The sequence below is a fragment of the Salvelinus alpinus genome, chromosome 13, assembly GCF_045679555.1.
Source record: "Salvelinus alpinus chromosome 13, SLU_Salpinus.1, whole genome shotgun sequence".
In the NCBI taxonomy this organism is placed as follows: Eukaryota; Metazoa; Chordata; class Actinopteri; order Salmoniformes; family Salmonidae; genus Salvelinus; species Salvelinus alpinus.
In genome coordinates, this window is record NC_092098.1 from 46318745 (window position 1) to 46325070 (window position 6326).

A 6326-nucleotide genomic window follows, 5' to 3' on the forward strand; every position below is an offset into this window, starting at 1 on the left:
CATCTGTTGTCACAGGAACATCAAGCTGCTAGGAGATGGTCTTGTAGCTTTTACCTTTACCATGCTTGTCTATTATTTTCTTTCTGATCTCCTCAGACAAATCTCTCCTTTGCTTTCTCTGGTCCATGTTCAGTGTGGCACACAATGATACCAAACAGCACAGTAACTACTTTTCTCCATTTAAATAGGCCAACTGACTGATTACAAGATTGAAGACGTGTGATACTAATTAAAGAAACAAATTAGTTTGAAATATCACTATATTCCAATTATTTATTATATTTTCTAAGGGGTACTAACAAATGTGTCCAGGCCATTTTAGGATATCATTGTAGAATAAGCAATAATTCATATCTTTTCACAGCTTCTTTGCTTTATTCTATGACATACCAAAGGCATGCAAGTATACAAGATAAAATAGCTTTTAATTGCATCACTTTTCAGGAGGAATTAAGCATTATTTCAATGAGCTGTAAGGGTACCAACAAATTTGAGCACATCTGTATATGTACAGTATACAGTATACAGTATGGACAGCATCTGAATAGGAAAAGTGTGTACAGCAGTAGTTATATAGGATAAGCCATGACTAGAATACAGTAAACACATATAGACTGGGTTAAACAGTACGTAAACATTATTAAAGTAACCAATGCTCAATGACTATGTACATAGGGCAGCAGTCTCTAAGGTGCAGGGTAGAGTAACTGGGTGGTAGCCGGCAAGTGGCAGTGACTAAAGTTCAGGGCAGGGTACTGGGCGGGGGCCTGCTAGTGGTGACTATTTAACAGTCTGATGGCCTGGCGATAGAAGCTGTTATTCAGTCTCTCGGTCCCAGCTATGATACACCTGTACTGACCTCGCCTTCTGGATGGTAGAGGGGTGAACAGGCTGTGGCTCAGGTGGCTGAGGTCCTTGATGATCTTCTTGGCCTTCCTGTGACACCGGGTGCTCTAGATGTCCCGGAGGGCAGGCAGTGTGCCCCTGATGATGCGTTGGGCTGAACGCACCCCCCAGTGTGCCCTGCGGTTTTCAGCGGTGCAGTTGCCGTACCAGGCAGTGATACAGTCCGACAGAATACTCTCAATGGTACATCTATAGAAGCTTGTGAGGATCTTATGGACCAAGCATAATTTCTTCAGCCCCCTGAGGTTGAAGAGGTTGTATCTTCTTCACCACACTGTGTGTGTGAAGGGGCTATTTCAAGTCCTCAGTGATGTGCACGCCAAGGAACTTGAAAGCTTTTGACCATTAACACTGCAGCCCTGTCAATGTGGATGGGGGCATGCTCTCTCTGCCGACTCCTGTAGTCCAAGCTTCTTCATTTTGTTGATGTTGAGGGAGAGGTAATTTTCCTGTCTCGTCGTTGTTGGTAATCAGGCTTAACACTGTTGTGTCGTCAGCAAACGTAATGGTTGAGTTAGAGACGTGCGTGGCCAGTCAGTCATGGGTGAACAGGAAGTACAGAAGGGGGCTGAGCACGCACCCTTGTGGGACCCACGTGTTGAGGATCAGCATGGTGGAGGTGTTGTTGCCTACCTTCACCACCTGAGGTCGGCCTGTCAGGAAGTCTAGGACCTAATTGCACTGAGAGGGGTTTAAACCCATGGACTTGAGCTTGAAGGGCACTGTGGAATTGAAGGCTGAGCTGTAGTCGATGAACAGCTTTCTTACTTAGGCATTCCTCTTGTCCAGGTGGGATAGGGCATTGTGCATTGTAACGGTGATTGCGTCATCAGTGGATCTGTGGGGCTGTATGGAAATTCTAGTGGGTCTACTCCAGGGTGTCTGGGATGATGGTGCTGATGTGAGCCATGACCAGCCTTTCAAAGCATTTTATGGCTACTGATGTGAGTCATTTAGACAGGTTACCTTGGCATTCTTGGGCATAGGGACTATGGTGGTCTGCCTGAAACATGTAAGTATTACAGACTGGGTCAGGGAGAGGTTGAACATGTCAGTGAAGACACTTGCCAACTGGTCAGCAGATGCTCTGAGTAAGCGTCCTTTCCCCAGGGCCTTGTAAATGTGAGTTATCTTACACAGTGTTGGAACTGTCCATGGTGCTGATCATGGTGCAATAACACCAAATAGAGTCTTTAAGAAATATCATACTGTAGTAGAGAAAAACAACATGGCAGGAAAATAAACCCCCTGAACATACGCATTAGGAGCACCTACAAAGCATTAGGAACACCTGCTCTTTCCATGACATAGACTGACCAGGTGAAACCAGGTGAAAGTTATGATCACTTATTGATGTCACTTGTTAAATCCACTTCAATCCGTGTAGATGAAGGGGAGGAAACAGGTTAAAGAAAGATTTTAAAGACAATTGAGACATGGATTGTGTATGTGTGCCATTCAGAGGGTGAATGCGCAAGACAATATTTAAGTACCTTTGAACGAGGTATGGCAATGGTAAGTGCCAGGTGCACCGATTTGGTGTCAAGAACTGCAATGCTGCTGGGTTTTTCACGGTCAACAGTTTCCCGTGTGTATCAAGAATGTTCCACCACCCAAAGAACATCCAGTGGTGGGAAGCATTGGAGTCAGCATGGGCCAGTATCCTTGTGGAATGCTTTTGACACCTTATAGAGTCCATGCCATGACGAATTGAGGCTGTTATGAGGGTAAAAGGGAGGGGTGCAATGCAATATTAGGAAGGTATTCTTAATGTTTTGTACACTCATTGTATATTCCAGGTACAGTATATGGAATATGTCTACCTTCAAGATCTATACTGAACAAAAATATAAACGCAACATGCAATAATTGAATAGATTTTACAGAGTTACAGTTAATATTAGAAAATCAGTCAATTGAAACAAATTAATTAGGCCCTAATCTATAGATTTCACATGACCGGGCAGGGGCGCAGCTGTGAGTGGGCCTGGGAGGACAGAGGGCCCACCCCCTGGGGAGCCAGGTCCAGCCAATCAGAATTAGTTTTTGTCACACAAAAGGGCTTTATTACAGACAGAAATACTTCTCAGTTTCATCAGCTGTCCGGGTGGCTGGTCTCAGACAATCACGCAGGTGAAGAAGTCAGATGTGGAGGTCCTGGGCTGGTGTGGTTACACGTGATCTACAGATGTAAAGCCAGTTGAACGCACTGCCAAATTCTCTTAAACGACGTTGGAGGAGGCTTATGGTAGATAAATTAACATTCAATTCTATGGCAACAGCTCTGGTGGACATTCCCGCAGTCAGCATGCCAATTGCACGCTCCCTCAAAAATTTAGCCATCTGTGGCATTGTGTTGTGTGACAAAACTGCACATTTTAGAGTGACCTTATATTGTCCCCAGCACAAAGTGCACCTGTGTAATGTTCATGCTGTTTAATCAGCTTCTTGATTTGCCACACCTGTCAGGTGGATGGATTATCTTGTCAAAGGAGAAATGCTCACTAACAAGGATGTAAACAAATGTGTGCACAAAACTTGAACTTTTTTTGTGAACGCTTTTTGTGCGTATGTAAAATGTCTAGGACCTTTTATTTCAGCTAATGAAACATGGGAGCAACAGTTTACATGTTGTGTTTATATTTTTGTTCAGCATAGTTAGACAAACTGATGTGAACAGTAATATACTCTCAATGAGACATATTACATATTGATGAAGGTCCTGACATGAGGAGATATCAGGTAGGGTTAAATGGCTGGAATCCGGTTACTGAGATTGGCCAGAATTTTTTCATGCAAAACCACTCCCTTTTCCCGGGATAAATAACTGTGAGAAACCGGTAAATTATCATTAAAAAAAATTATATGAACAGCAAGGCGTGAAATGGAACTGTTCAATTATATGTGATGTCTAAATCTGTCTTCTCTACGGCCTCTGCATGATTAATCATCAACACTCAGGGTGGGGACAGACATCTCGGTATGGAGCGCAGTTCACAATACATGTAGACCTATCACCTCATGCTAACTCTTTTTATTTTACCTTTATTTAACTAGGCAAGTAAGTTAAGAACAAATTCTTATTTACAATGACGGCCTACCCCGGACGATGCTGGGCCAATTGTGCACCGCACTCACGGCCAGATGTGATGCAGCCTGGATTCGAACCAGGGACTGCAGTGATGCCTCTTGCACTGAGATGCAGTGCCTTAGACCGCTGCACACCACTCGGGAGGCCTACCTTCTTGTGACAGGTAGGCCTACATTTGCTGCAGCATAGCCTACGCAACAGTAATATAAAGACTGAATGTGTGTCTAATTTACCCATCTCCATCTGGCTTTCAGGGCTCACCATGTTTTTACATTGTAAAGATTTTAAAAATGTTATTGCAGCTGCAGAGTACTAAAACACTTGAATATCGTTGCTTTAAAACAGTGTACGCGCAAGCACTCTCTCGCAGTCTTTCTTTTTCTCTCTCCATCAACCTCATACAAATTGCATCCAAAATGGGTAATTCTGTTCTAGATTGATATATAACCCTATACAGTATATATATGTCCTAGTCTATGCAGTATTAGCCTTATATTTAGCTAATAAATGAAGAGTTATGCATAATAAGCTTCTAACTTATAGTCGCTGTCTCTTGTGCAATACGCAAGCACCTGTGCTCCACGTGCCTCTCAAAAAGAATTCCTTAGCTCTTGGAGTCCCATGCAGGTAAAGCTAGACTAGAATAGCTTTCTGGACATAATTTTTTTTTTGCATTTCTTATACCAATATAATATTAGAAGAAGAATGCAAGCTCTTTTTTTCTGAATGTGGAATACAGCAGCCAATAGAGCTCACGGATAGTTTAAAAGAAGAGCAAACGTGCCATGGCGGTAGGCTACAGAAGATATTAATGCAGACCCAACCATTCAATCTTTGTGAAGAGAAGTGAAAGACTTCTGCATCTAATGACGGCCTTTCAGGTTATGTCAATATAGGACTCGTTTTACTGTGCATATAGATACTTTTGTACCTGTTTCCTCCAGCATCTTCACAAGGTCCTTTGCTGTTGTTCTGTGATTGATTTACACTTTTCGCACCATCTCTAGGAGACAGAACGCGTCTCCTTCTTGAGCGGTATGACGGCAGAGTGGTCCCATGGTATTGTTTGTACAGATGAACGTGGTACCTTCAGGCTTTTGGAAATTGCTCCGAAGGATGAACCAGACTTGTGGAGGTCTACAATTATCTTTCTGAGGTCTTGGCTGATTTCTTTTGATTTTCCCATGATGTCAAGCAAAGAGGCACTGAGTTTGAAGGTAGACCTTGAAATACATCCACAGGTACACCTAAAAAAAAAAATGTCACTCTTTACGCGATGAGCAATGCAGAGAACACTGGAAGAAGAATTATAATTGTATTACCGTAGTGAATTATTGTAAAGTTTGTTTGTGTCAATTAATCCCTTAAGGGATGAGTTGCCAATTGGCGATTTTACACGAAAATACAATTTTATTAATTCATTAATTCATTCATTGTAATGTTGTAGACCGCATGTTTTGCACCAGAATCTCATGTTCTCTCCGTGCTTTATCATGGTTTGAACTATGTGCATAATTCCAGTCCATCTAATACAGTATAACGCAATACAATACGGTAATACAGTTCACATCCAAAGAGATTAGCCTACTGGAGCTAGTTTCATTTATTTACCCAAGAGAGCATATAACAAGCTACATCTATGGGCTTTCTGTTTTTCTGTTGTGTGTAATGTGCAGTAGCCTATATCATATATGTATTGGATAACGGCAAAATCATTTGGGCTTTTTTGGACTTGGGCTCATTAAATGTCATTCATGTATGGCTCATCAGGCTCAGATAGCATCAGGTTTTACTTTTCATGCTGATCAAAGCTCCAGACATTTCTAAGTTTTATAATGCTTTTGAATGACACTTCCGGTTTTGGCGGGAAATACAGGGTTACCCCGGGTTGGAACATTTGTAAAATAATATCAGGTGACTTGCTGTCATGTAGGCCTACACATCGAACACTTTCCTATCAGTGGAGGCTGCTGAGAGGAGGATGGCTCGTAATAATGTCTCGAACGGAGTGAATGGAATGGAATCAAATGTGTGTTTTTTATGTGTTTGATGCCATTCCATTCACTCCATTCCAGACATTATTATGAGCCATCCTCCCCTCAGCAACCTCCATTGTTTCCCATGTAGCCTAGACGTTCATGAATAAAAAAGTACTTTACCTAACCAACAGTCTTTTTGTCTCAAAATTGCATTCATGGGAACTTGGTGTTCTGCCAATAAAGTAGTTCCTCACCAGCAGTGAAGAGGTTAAACACTAGTGGCTATCATACCTGTGTTGTGTATCGCGGTGGGAAAATCTATAAATATGACCACCTCTCAGGCAGCGAAG